The sequence below is a fragment of the Meleagris gallopavo genome, chromosome 7 (genome assembly GCF_905368555.1).
Source record: "Meleagris gallopavo chromosome 7, MGAL_WU_HG_1.1, whole genome shotgun sequence".
NCBI lineage: Eukaryota > Metazoa > Chordata > Aves > Galliformes > Phasianidae > Meleagris > Meleagris gallopavo.
Window position 1 is genome coordinate 34285683 of NC_139410.1, and position 14392 is coordinate 34300074.

The window sequence follows — 14392 nt, forward strand, 5'->3', positions numbered from 1 at the left end:
TCCAGGCTGAACAAGCCCAGCTCCCTCAGCCTGTCTTCGTAGGGGAGGTGCTTCAGTCCCCTGATCATTTTTGTGGCTCTCTTCTGGACCCTCTCCAACAGCTCTCTGTATTTCTTGTACTGCTCCAGATTCCAGATCTGGACACAGTACTGCAGATGGAGCCTCACAAGAGCAGAGTAGAGGGGGACAACACCTCCCTGTCCCTGCTGGCCACCCTTCTTCTGATGGAGCCCAGGATACCATTTGCTTTCCTTGCTGCAAGGGCACTCTGCTGGCTCATGTTAAGTTTTTCATCTATCAAGACTCCCAGGTCCTTCTCCACAGGGCTGCTCTCAAGGACCGCTCCTTCCAGTCTGTATGGATGCCTGGGATTCCTCTGGCCCAAGTGCCAAACTCTGCACTTTGCTGTGTTGAACCTCATTAGATTCACCCTGGCCCACCTTTGCAGCCTGTCGAGGTCCCTCTGAATGGCCCTACCTTCCTTCCACCGTGTCAACCGCACCACTCAGCTTGGTGTCGTCAGCAAACTTGATGAGGGTGCACTCAATTCCATCATGGATGTCATTGATAAAGATGTTAAAGAGTACCGTTCCAAGACAGAGCCCTGAGGGACGCTGCTCATTACTGGCCTCCACCTGGACACAGAGCCATTGATGACCACCCTCTGTCTGCAGCCTTTCAACCAATTTCTTATCCACTGAATGGTCCACCCATCAAATGAACTCAGAGTCCCTAAACTTCCTTCAAGTACTTCTTCTGTAAAAGGCTTCATGAAAAAGAACAGTGAAGCAACACTGAGAAGGCTCAGTACTGGAAAGCAGGCACTGGTTCCCCCACTGCAGGCTGCAGTGGTGCAGAGAGCTGCTCATTGCAGAGCGAGAGCTGACAGCCATCAGAGATTGTCAGCTGCAGGAAACTGTGCCACGACTTTTTAAATAAGAGCTAACGCAGTTTAGGAAAGAGTATTTCATTTTGGATGATAGCATATCATACCTAAAAGAAGGCAGTTTGTTATGTGATGATAAATTTCTTTTTTCCTAATAAGTTCAAGGCTTTGGGTATGAGGTGCATCTTAAAGTCCAGATATACTTCTCATCTGTTGCTTACTCTGTTGGCATGCTTATTCACCTGTTTGTTCACTGAAAAGGTCAGCAGGAAAGCTAGGCAGGAGGAAGGGCTACTCTAGCTGTCTTCAGGGTAAGTTCTGTGTCCTGTGCCTCATCTATGTTAAGCATTACGAGGGATATTAAGGTAAATATGAGGCATTTAATGCATTTGTAATTGCCCTTTTGCAGTTTGCAAATATGCTTTAAGACTCTCTCTGTAGTTCTTACACCTTACGAAGCACAAAAGAGGTTAAAAAGTCATAATCCAGTTCTAGTGACCGTGCTATGAAATTCTCTTTATTAGTTTCTAATGTCAAAAAATGATGCAATAGACAAATCGAGACATGTACAACTTCCTTCTTCTCACGTGTGGGGAAAGAAGGAAAGCACATACACACTGACAGTGGAAAATACCATTACCATCAAAAGCAACATTTTATTACTTTTTTTAACTTCCCTTAAAAAAATATGTGTATAACTTTGCAAGTACTCTCATGAATCTTTCTGTCAGCAGATGACATTTGAGTTTGCAGTTGGTCTGGTGTGGAGATCTGTGGTGAGAAGAGGGTTGTGTTTCTCCTATTGTGGATAATTAATTAAGCCTTCCCTTTGAGATAGTTCTACTTTTATAGTAAGGCTTCACGTTAGTCATGCAGATCAAGAAAAAAATGGATGAACATTCCTCATTAGGATGACTGTCATTGTGGCAAGAGCTGGCTGCTACACATCTTTTGAAATGTCACTGTAGTATTTCAGGAGAGACCATCTCAGAAAAGCACCCCATTATTTGTTAGTTTGCCATAGTAATGGCTGTGTAAAGTTCTTCGTATTTTCTTTCTTTTTTATCCTTAACATCCACTGAAAGACAAAAAGTGGAGGAAAGGCAAATTGGTACTACACAGAACTAGAATTTGGATCTCATCTCAGTTCTCATCAGTTTCACGGCTATCTCTGTATTAAATTAAAGATCAGTGAAGGAGAAAAGTAGATTACATTTCCATTGTGAGTTAGGAAGTAGAAATGTGATTACAAAAGGTACGTAAAGTAGCTAATGGAAATAAATCACTAGCAGATGAATGAAAATATTTTTTAAATATATCACTTGATTCTCAGATGTTTTTCGGAAAACCAAAATAAATTGGAATGCATGATTATTTGAGAGAACTTACAGTTTTCGTATCTTTCAAGCCCAAAGCTCGAGTGTTAACTTCATCAAAATACCAAGAGGAAGGAAGCAGAAAACATATTACAGTTTAATGTACAAAACACGGGCAAATGCTTGCCATAGCAACCAGCAGTTAGGTGAGATGAGTGCTGTGGCACATGGGCCTGCGCTCTGCTTACCTCTTTATTACCCAAGGTTGTACATAGGAGTGATTTTCTTTATGGTGGGAAACTGATCTATTTGTCAATTTGATTGTTTTCGTTCTGTTTTGAAATTGCTGGGTGAAGGCTGTATGTATGCTGTTTCTGAATAGTAGCATGCACCTTTCCTGTCAAAACCAAGGCTGTTTATAAATAAAAGCATTTTCGTTTTTGTAAGATATATTATTAGTAGTTGTCACTTTCTTTATGAACGTATGAGAGTTGTAGGATTTATAGGATGGAGATTTGATAGATTGATGTCTCTGATTTTCTCTGCTTTCAAATTAAAAATCCATTCCTTCTTTTTTTCCTGTAATTGGTGACAAAAAAAAAAAAAAAGACAGTATCCCTTCTTACATCTTTTCTGTTCAAAGCTACATCCACTCCAGTGACACCATTGCCAAACCTGTGAAAAATGTTAGTATGTTAGCCTTGCAGCTATGTATCACGTACGTAAAACAAATATGTTAGTATGTTAGCCTTATAGCTATGCATCACAGAAGTAAAACAAATGTGTTAGTATGTTAGCCTTAGTGCTGTGGCTAATTTTTAAATGAGCTTCTCTAAGGGATCTACCTTTTTTTGCTGTGTTCCTTTGAGCTCTAACGTAATTCACAGCGTGGTGGGGGGCACTTAACATGCATTTCTGATGTTACATTAGGATAGGCAGCTTCAGCCAGTACAGAAAAGTAGCAGACTGGTAAAAGGCCAGTGTTCGAGCAGAGGTTCTCTCAGAAGTTCAGATATTTATTTCTCGTTTTGTTAGGACATCTGTTATGTTTTAACTTGGCTTTAACCAAATACCTGGGAAATATTAGGTAAAATATAGGAGTTCTAGTCGGTAAAAGAAAAACAGGGTTCCACATTTCCAATACTTTTATGATGACTTTTATCAGGTACTCAGAACGGGTTTTTAGGCATACCTACTCATCAGTATCACAGCAGTTATATTCTAAATTTAATTCTAAAATGTTTTGAATGCGTAGACAGCTAAATATTGCTTTTATTTAAACAATTAAATAAAATACTAAAGTCCTCCTTTGAAAACCAGGGAAGAAGACATGTCCAATAGCGTGGCATTATGAAGTAAGTAGGTGGGGAAGGAATCCTGAAGAGCTCCAAGCAGAAGCAGGCCCTGCCCTTCCCTGCTGCACCGCTCCAGCACCCGCGTGCCTCCAGCCACAGAGATTAGGGCACCAATGTAGGTTAAGACTAATCCGACAGAAATACACAAATCGGCTCCCTTATCTGATTCTCTGGAGCCACGTTAGTGGAGGAGAGGAAGCAGCTTGGGGCTGCAGTGTGTGCTCCACAGCCTTCCATAAAACGGAGGTGAGGAAGCACACTGCCTCCTCCCGGCTCGCAGGCTTTCTGCAGGTTCCAGGTCTACCCTGGGGAAATCTGAAGGTCCTGTGGCCCTTGGTGTTTGTCCAGATGTAATCACATGCAGGGAGATTTTCTTGGCTGTTGATGTTGCATAATGAAGTACAAGGCCCTGGTATGACTCAGCTTGTGGTTGAATCTTCCCACCAATATCCCATTATGTGATGGCACAGAAGGGCACTTGGACCAATTGGCGTCTGACATGGAAGTATGCATGGAGCAAAGGAGTGCCATTGAATTCCTCTGTGTGGAAACATGGCACCCGTTGACATTCACTGATGCTTGTGAACATTTATGGAGACCAAGCTGTGGGTGTGAGCACTGTGAGGGGGGCTGCTGCATTTCAGCAGTGGTGACAGCAGCAGTGGGTCACCTCCACTGGTGCAGATTTTTGCAAGAACCACACGCAGGCTTTTGTTCATTGCTGGCAAGAATGCATAGCTGAAGGTGGTGACTCTGAGAATTTGCTCTATCTAATACCATTATTGTGCTCTTTGCATCGATTGTCATTTCCATGGAAATAAATAGGAAGCAATACTTTCAATGTGATTATGTATGTATATAAGCACGTTGTAAATAACAACTGCTCGTCTTTTTTTACATTTTCAGTCCTTTGAAGGTTTATGGTATTTACAGAATATCCCAAGTTTGGAGGCCCACGAGGGTTATGGAGGTCTTCTCCAGAACACTTAATATAAAAGTCCACTTATCCATTCTGGAGGCTGTGTTTCTATCACTTTAAATTCTGTGCAAATGTGTAGCAAGAGGATATAGCCAGAGTCCATTCTACCCTTGGACACAGGCTTTTCTGTTTATGGTCATCAAAGATAGAGGCCCTTCTAGAGGGCAGTTAAGAATGCAGGTGTATTTGGGACCAGATTACACTCATTTATTTTACATCACACTTTGAACTCTATCTCTCCTCACTGACTACTAAGACAGCCTTGATAAACCAACCAGTTCTTTTCAGTGTTTGCTTTTGAGACTGTTCCCATGGTTTTTGTGTAGTGAAGCAGTCTTTCGGAGAAGCCATGCAGTCTGCTTTAAGTACAGGTATTGATACTTTGTCTTTCTGCAAATCGTGTTTTATTAAAACATGTTTTTTTATTCTAGGAAGAAGAGGCAAATCAAAACATAACAGACAGAAAAATATAAAGACTAGAAGAAACAGCACTTCACTTTTTCTTTCCAAAATTCAGAGAACCACCAAAATCTGGTGGATTACCTCCACCGATCTTCTGGATTTGAGGTGAGTAGATTCCCTCATTCCCACCATTTCTCTTCATGCCACATATCTATGGAAAAATTTTTGAAAATAAAACGATATCAGGCTGGATGCTTGTAATCAAGCCTCTGAATTTCTGCCAAATTTTTCCAGCGTGCAGCCCATGACTGTGATTTCAAAGACACACTTTTGGAGGAGCATTTTTCAGTTCTGCCACAGGGTAAATGGAGAGAATGTATGAGAGTATGAGAAACAGCCAATGAACAAGCAGATTGCTGTAAAAGATACGTAGATAAAACAGACCTTAAAAAATGAAAGAGAACTGGCAGAGTGCCTCTTTTTTCTGTACGTATTTGTGACAGCACACAGCTGAAAAGTTCCTGAATTTGTTTCTTTTACTGGAAGATCACTTTTTGGCATTTTTATTTAGTTTTATAAAAAGTAGAGTCTCTAATTTTAGATGCATCAAATGCCATAGTTGTAAGAATACTGTATGTATCTTGGGAGATTAGATGGGGACAGGATTTCTTTTACTCTGTTATCACAGACTTGTTATGTAAATAGAAAGCTCACAAGCAAATGAGAAAGCACATTCACTGAAAAAAACCAGATGGCTTTTCCCCAGAAATACATCCACCGTCAGATTCCAGCAACTTGGTGAGAACTTGCTGGAAAATTTATTGTTATGGATATGCATGCAACAGGAAAATAAACATAGTGAAATCACTATGAATGCCCTATACTTATCTCTGAATGATAAAAATAAACTGGTCTTTTTGTGCGTGGTTCAGTGCTGATTATTTAATAAGGACTAGGATAGTCTGTGCAATCACTCTTAGATTAAAAAGCAGATTTTCAGAAGTGTGATTTTTATGTCAAGTAACCATTTTTTTAATTAAAAACAAAGAAACAAACAAAAACCTTCACAACTTTTTTCAAATAATTATTTTAATACTTCATCATAGAATCACCAAGGTGGGAAAAGATCTTGGAATCATCAGGTCCAGTCAGTCTTGAGACCTGGTAGTTCCTAGTAGGCAAAGAAGGATTGAGAGGCAGGATAAAAGGAGAGAGAGAACAAGACTTTCAGGAGGGGAAGAGCAATATGGAGCCTATTGAATTTGCCACAGAAATTCTCTTGAGTCACCATGTAAAACTCTTTTGAGGGTTGTGTAAGACACTGGCAGCATGTGCTGAGTGTGATGCTATTACTTTGATGCTTGTAGGCTTGTAAATGGAATACATACAGTAAAGGTAATTTTTTTCCCAGCAGAAAGTTTAATTACATCTTTGCTTACACGTTTCCATTTCTGTATGTTCAACACAGACAATTGTTATAATTAATGTATTGTTACTATTTTATTTAGATGCTATAAGTTAAAAACTAGGTTCTTTATTTGAATTCATTTTAGTAATGCTTTTTTGTCAAATTCTTGAGGCCTTTAGTGGAGGCTTCTTTTACTGATGCTACTTAAATCTTCAGTATTGTCCACGTGACCCAGTTATTTTAAGCCCTGGTATGACATAGCTTTCATTGTTGGGCTGTTTCATCCATCTATTGAAATTGTTTCCAGTAAATCAGTTTCATATTGTTTGCTGTGCTTTTGCTTTAGGAAAGCCTTTACAAAAATCTCTCTTATCAATACCTTTCAATGTGATTAAACGTTAATAAGTAATTTTATCTGAAGAATATTAAATGCACAGTAAAAACGTAGTCTAAAATATATTTGTCTGCAAACATAATAAAAAGTGATGTCGTATTTCTATTTTCTTTGTCACTGTAAAAATTAGCTGCTCTGAAGTCACAGATTCTTAAAGCATTAATCTGTAGTTTTATGAATAACAAGTAAAAACGTTCCTTTAAAAAATAATCACGCAGCTGATATAAAGAGTAGATTACATACAGAGGGAACATTAAACGTTTGTCATTTCGGCAATAGGAGAAGAAATTCTTATGTTTAAAGTGTGCCATTTACATGTCAGATTTTAGGATTCAGAATTTCTGAGTGATTTATAAAACACTGACATTCGGGTTCTCGATAAGCTAAAACCAGCAGCTCAGGCCCATTGCTTGGAGCCTGATAAAACAAGTCTGGGGAGAAAGTTCCGTGCCTTCCCATCTCCACTGGATGTACCTGGATGTCTGTACCTCGACATCCTTCTCCTTAGCATTATGTTCCAATTTTTCACTTAATCAAATGCAGCGTATTTCAGTGGTATGTAATCAGTATTTAGACCTCCTGCCTTTATAAAGTCACATGGTTCTGTTTGGATTGTTGTAAGCCATTTCAATGAAAGAGATTTTTTTTTACCAATAATAGTATTATTTTTTTATTATTATTTAATTTTCATTTTAATCATTTTAATAATATATATGGATTGGATAATCTGGGAACAAATAACTGCTGTCAATCACTTTCTCTCTAGATAGTTTTCTTTCTAAACAGAGCCTGGAAGGCTCTACTGGGCTGCTGAATTCAGTGCAAAAAGGCAGATTGATTGTTAGGGGATGTCATGCCCCAACTTTGCCCTGAAATTAGGTGCCAATCAACTGATAGTTAAATTACAACTACTAATAAAGTCAACAGAAGCTAAAGACCAGCTCATCACCAAGAAAGCAAAAAGGATTTCCTTACTAACTTAAATATTTTAAGAATCATAGTAAATACTGTGATATGTGCTATCAATGTACTTCCTGTCACTTAACTCCTTATACTCAGTTCACATCACTTATCTGAAATTTTTGTTTTATGTTTGTATAATGTGTATAATGTTGTAACGTAAGAGGAAAAGGTTTGTAACAACAACAAAGACCTTTACTGCAATGACAGATGTCTTTAAGAGGAGTCCCAAATAAGTGATCTGTAAATCAGAGCAAATTCTTCAGGCTTTCTGTAGGATGCAGAAATTGTTGATTGGTTGTGTTGCATCCATTTCAATGAAAGATTTGTTCATAACATGGGAAATTGCCTATAAATCTGAATTTGTTAAAAGCGTATTTCTGGTTTCTAGCTGTGCTCTCTTACTGAGACCTCAGGCTTTCAGGTACAATGCTTTAAAGGCCAACATCAAGTCTTTTAGCTATGTCTTTAACCTAATGAGCTCCAATCCATTTCACTTCTAAAAGAACTAATTAATTGACTTAAAGTCTTGCAAAGGTTTTTAACTCCTTTCAGCGTCAGAGAAATTGAAACTGTCGTGCTCAAGTGGAGGGTTACAGATACGTGGTGCTGTTGTTTCCAAAGGAAATGACTCAAGAGAAGCCCAGTGCTTTTGTTTTCGATAGGCAAGTTTTGCTGTGATAACACGAGCTCTTACAGCTGGAGCTTCACCTGTGTCTGTGTACCTCTGCAGTAGCTCATATACAGTACTGACAGGGCCTTTGACATAACTAAGGTTTTAGAAGAGAGAGACTGCTGCTGTGTTTGTGTGTGTTTTTATCACGTAGCTGTGGTATTTAGCTCTCTAAAGCCTAACTTCTAGCCTTACTAGTTAAAGGCTATTAGCATGTGTCAGGACAGCTATGGTTGTCTGAAGCCATGAACTTTGTATCATACAGTTTCGTACTAGTTCTAGCGTTATAAAAATCTTAAGCTGATTTTTCTAGAAATCTGTCCATTCCTGTGGACAGTGAACCATCATAATTTGTTAAAAGCTATCTATTTCTTATCAGCTCCAGTCAGAGCCATCCTTGCTTTCCTTAACAGCAAATATTATCTCAATTTTTGCTACAAAGTCATTGGGTAAGGCTTAGGAGGCAATCAAGAGAAATGAAATAAAAACATTCGTGTTTTAGTTTAAATAATTCTACTGTCTCAATAGATGTAACCTGGCGTGCAAGAGTTCCTCACATGAGGGGTGCAGTAAGACAAGGAGCCAGCCTCAATGGACATAGCCCATTATCGAGATCACAACAGGAGAATATCTAAAGCAAATCTCCAAGTGCATCAAGAATTCTAAGAAGACTAAATATCCCCAAGGAAACTAGAAGCAAGACCATGAGGAGTAATGTAGGTGAGTATTCAAAAGTAAATCAGTGCATTTCTTAAGCTGGAAAACTTTTATTTTATTTTGATAGTTTCATTCTGTGATAGTGAGGATTGTTATAAAATGTATTTCAAGTAATATAATACAAAAGATTTCAGCCAATGTTAAAAAAAAAAAAGCAACCAGAACAATGGATGTCTCCGACGTTTAATGGTGGTAAAGTAGAAAAGTAAGCAATTTGGCAATTCATATCTTTATATGAGATAAACATGCAGTGATACGTGGACCTCCTTGATAACAGAACAAAGAAGAAAGCATTCTTGACCTAGATTTAACAGATTTTCTTGAAACAGCGTACAATGTACAGTGTTCTAATGGTATGAAAAGTATCATTTTGTGGCAGCATGATTCATATGGAGTATTAGTCATGATTGGTAGTAATATATTTTGATGTAATTAAACAATAGAACTCCATTTGTCTGTATCAGAAAATATACAGCAGTTCTTGACCTACATGATACAGTAGTGGCAGAGCATAGCTGCCTTGCCCTGAAATAAAGGCAGAACTTTACAGTAAAGTGCAAAGCATTTGCTCTTATACATTTTCATAATCAAAATATAAGGTTATACCATGTCAACAACCAGCAGATGGAGAAAAAAAATGTCCTAGAAGCTCAAAGAACACAGTAGGAAACTGAGCTATAAATACCAGGCTAATTCCATAGCTTTAAGATTTCTCCAAAGCTTTTTTAAATCCCTCCAGAAAAGACTGAAGAGATCCCTAATCTGAAGTGCCCCACTTGAAGAAATATGTACATTTTTCTTTTTAAATAAAATTATGTTAATCTACAACAGATTGTTTGGTCATCCTAATGAGTCAGTGCAGTATCTGTACTATATCCATTGCTTCAAAGTAAGATTCTTAAACACACCAGTACATTTTCATTCTTATCAGTGATTTCTTCTTCAGAGAAAATATAGAATTCTGTCTGATCACCTCTGAACCGATACATGCTGCATTCCCACAGAATACTTGATGACCAGAACTCATTTTGAATCTCTGTTTTTTAGAGAGCTATCCCTTTCAGTTGAGAGATGTAACAGAAGACCAATCTTCTTTGATCAGATTTTGTGAAAATCTGGAGGACCTCTTCGTGTCTTTTTCCCATGTATTTGTTAATTGTACCTATGGAATATAACATTCAAGCTATATTCAGAAATACTTATTTTTCTGGCTTATGTGCTTAATACTGTAAATTCCTGAAAGCAGATGTTCAGATTTCCGGGGATATTTCCTAGGATACATCACTAGGTACTGAGCCCCACTTCGACTTTCTGCCACTGAGGTCATCTGATGCAGCTCTGAAAAGATTGTCCAGAGCTTTGTTAACTTCAGATTTATGCATCTCCAAGGTTTGAAACCCACAGCTTCTCTGGACCATTGCCAGCAGTTTATTGAGCCGTCCTCAATATGAAAGTTTTTTTTTTTCCATACGTTTATTCAGAATTTTCCGTGCTACATCTGAGTTTGTTGCACGTCCCCTGTATAAGAGGAAGATGATTGAAGTGCTTGAAAAATAACAAAGATCAGAAATACTCATTTCTCAGGTGCTGAGAGTTTTTACAAACATCAGTGTCTTTTGTCTGTAAAAGTATTCACTGTCAGTGAGACCTTAGAATATATTTTGCTGTACTGAACGTGGTCTTTTATGGAAAGTGCTTATTAGTAGGAAGATGAGAAAGCAGAGCAACGAACTAGTGGCAGATTGAAAAAGCAGTACTTTTAAAGAGCAGCAGGAAGAATGAGGTTTGTTTGTGGTGGGGGAAAAAAGAGAACGCTGTAGGATGGGCATAAAACTTTAAAAAGATAAGAATTTTATCAAAAGCAATGGTAGTGGTTGCTCTACAGATTTGAAAGAGAAGAGAGCGAGGAAAAAAGGCAAATTTAAATTGCACCAAGGATTAAGAGAAAACAGTCCAACTTGAGAACTTTTTTTTGTTACTAATAATCTTCTTCAAGGTAGTTTAAGGTATATGGTATTTACACAATTTCCTTACAGCACTTTTAAGAAGAATAAATAACCTTTTTTTGTAAATAAAATGCTTTGAGTGCTTTGGAAAGTCCACATTTAAAATGAAGTGAGAAATTCAGGTTCAGCAACATTGGGAAGTTTGCCTTTCATTGCCTTAAATTCACACTTCCATTGAGATAGCATGCCAAAGTGTAACGTAAGAACTAAACACTTCTTTTTTTAAATGCAGGGAGATACCTGTTGGTTGAAAATCACATTTTTTAGATTTTTCTGCCAAGAATCCAGAGTTGATGACACTGATGGCTTTGTTTGTAGGGTTTTTTGACGGAATATGTTTGTGTTGCTGAAGGAATTTCTTTTAATGAAGTTTTAAATTAGAGCTGACTGAATGATTCTTTGCTGGTATGCTTTGCAGTAGCTCACTTTTTGGAGAATGGTACCAGAGTATGTTTGATACCTGTTAGGTGCTTACCTTCTGCATTTCCTGGGACTCGTAACAAGAATAAAGGTCTGTCTGAGTTTTGAGTTAGGATCTAGCACAGTATATTCTCCTCTGTTTGGGATGAAATTGTGCATTTTCTAGATTCTTCTCTTTTATGGTTAGCTCTTAAACTCTTGGGTGTAATGCCTCCTTATAGGGACACACGGTTTTAAATTCTGGCTGCCTGTGGTCCTTTACCCTCGTTTTTGTTTGCTCTGCTTTGATGAGCTGGTGCAATACTCTTGTAGGGCTTGAATGTGATTCACCCTTTTGTTCAGTTCTTTCTGAGGAGACCCAAACCTTTTTATGTCTGGCTTAGGGTTTGTGCAGTTTATTGCATGTGTAGTAAAGTCATGTTTTGTAGTGCACCAAGCAAGCAAAGCTATGGATTGCTGGCAGAGCTCTGTGTAAAACCCAGTGCTGTCGTGACAGTATGCAATAGCAGGCTTTCAGAGTAGTTGGGACCTGGTGTGAGTAATCATGCTCCCCAGGAAGTCTTTGAGGTCCTTTTCAGGTCCTAAAACATACCCTACGTTTTTGAGGAGGGAGGAAGAAGGCGCTTAAAGATACAAAAATCCTTTTAGGTGAAGTTCATTTGATAGCCTAACTATCCTTTTCTATAGGCACACTATATTGGCTTTTGTTGGTAGAAGTCCATGTCAGCAACATTTTACCCTTGTCAGGTTTCCACGGAGGGAAGAGTTGAAAGGAAAGAAGCAGTGGCAAAAGAATTGGGTTCTGGAAGTCTTGAAGTCTGTTGTGCAGAGCAGTGCTTTAGGCACTTAGTGACAGTGCCCAGACTTTTGGCTTAGATTGCGGGTTGCTAACATCAAAACTCCACATTCCCCATCTCTGAGTCTGAAGTTACTCATGCTTCTTTTCCTAAAATTGTACTTCTGCAAACATACGCAGAGAATCTATTTATAAGTATTTAAAATCTTTAATCCTAAATATGAAGTTTCAAAATTTTAAATTTTGGATGGTGTGAATGACAAAAATACTTCCAAGGAGAGAGTTTCACAACCTGTGTACTGTGGTGGAGAACAGAATGCTTTTTATTATCACAGGAAGCAAACGTTTCATTTTCTAAGAGCCAGACTGTAATCTTCACAGTTAATGGGAGAGTGTAATTTATGCTTACTAAGGTGTCAATGTGAATACGTCTGAAAATTGCTAGGTAAAATTTCAACCAAAAAATATACAGACATTAACACTTATGTACTTTGCTCATCTTATTGGGCTAAATATACCTTGCCATTCTTAACTGCAAATCTCCAAGCACAGGGATGGTGAGTTGGTGAGTCAGAATCCCTAATGAAGCAGCTTGGCGAGGGCAGGGAGGATTGATGTTGTTCTCACGTCTCTCTGGGGCAGGGAGAAGGGGAAGAAGTTTTTGGCTTAAGAAACACAAAGTCTTACCCAAAACTAACAGCACTTGTACAGCTGAGAACTGTATTGCATTGTTTACAGAATAAACTTTAATAGAATATATTTTTTAAAAGTTGTGCGTTAACATTTTTTTAAATACTAGATTATCTTTTCTATGCTATGTTTTTTGGAACTGTGTGTGCAAAACATGAAGTGGAAGCAGGTATTTGTTTCAGTGGAAAAACAGCATTCAAAGCAACATCTCCATTTAGATGTTCATAAATATGAAGGAATAATTAAGAATCACTTAATGTTGAAATTGTAGCATTCAGGAGGACCATTTTGCTTACTGTTGCTTATATTCTCTTTCAACTGGATCTTTGTTTTTCAGCTTGGAATGAACGTGATGATAATATCCACCTTAAATCTAATGCTTAACGAGGAAAAAGGTCAGGCTCTTTTTTTTCTTTTTTTCTTTTTTTTTTATTTGGTGTCCTACAGCTTATTAATATACTAAAAACATACTTACAAATTGTGTTACTTACTGAATTTTTTTTATAGAACAAGCCAGATAGAAAGTTTTAATCTGAGGATAAGGAAGAGTATTTTTCAGTTCAGTGGTATATGCACGAAACAGTTGACTCAGATCAGTGTCTGTGAGAGAAGGGAGCTGTGTAAGGAAAGATCATGTATACAAATCTTCATAGAGATTTAACTTTAGAATGATTAAAACTACAATTAACGGACCTCTTGTATATCAATAAAGAAATATTTGTCACAATTTTTGTGGAGTAAAAGCACTGGAAAGGAGTAGAATCACCCACTTGTTTTTTGGTAAATATTCTTAAACTTCTGAGTGCTCTTTCAGAAATCAGAGGAAGTCTTTTAACACTGTGTGTCTCATAAATAAAACAGTGGGGGCAAATTCTCAAAATACCCTTTCAGTTAGTGTGTCATTGAAAGGCAATGAGTAATAATACATTAATGCTAGAAGGAGATTCATGCATCATGTGGCACGGGTTTGTAGCACAGCAAATTTCAGAGAGGCATCCTAAGCTTTCAAACAATTGCATTTATGCTCGATACTTCTGGAGTTTGCATTAAGATGCAGGAATAGCTAATTTTTATGTGTTTTTTGTTGTTGTTGTTGTTGTTTTTTAATTCAGAGTTTTTTTCATGTGGGAAATCACTGAGTAGAAATGCAGAATTCAGTAAACAATTCAGAAAATGGTATTTGGATAAAAAGTTCCATGTGTCTAAAAATAGTGCAGTCCTATGACTTTGGCACAGAAGGCATAATTTACAGGTTTAATTTGCAATCCTGCTACGTTTCTGACATTCTCTTGCACAGAAATTCAGTCTGAATTATTCAGATGATTTAAATATTGCTGTGTCCTGAACTTCAGGTGCCTAACACAAAGGAAGTTTATCTGGTTTATTCGCC

The 14392-nt window shown here is 37.8% G+C and overlaps 1 protein-coding gene across 12 annotated transcripts in view; it reads left to right on the top strand.

The window, feature by feature from the left end:
- The window catches only part of MBD5 (methyl-CpG binding domain protein 5), a 130249-nt gene that overhangs the window by 65158 nt on the left and 50699 nt on the right, over positions 1 to 14392 (top strand). For 10 of the 12 annotated variants that reach the window (XM_085227883.1, XM_085227888.1, XM_085227889.1 and 7 more), the window contains 3 exons: positions 4968 to 5103; positions 8902 to 9093; positions 13340 to 13397. The gene's annotated coding sequence lies outside the window, so the exon portion shown is untranslated. The remainder of the gene's footprint in view (positions 1 to 4967; positions 5104 to 8901; positions 9094 to 13339; positions 13398 to 14392) is intronic. The other 2 variants (XM_085227885.1, XM_085227886.1) reach the window with 1 other exon arrangement.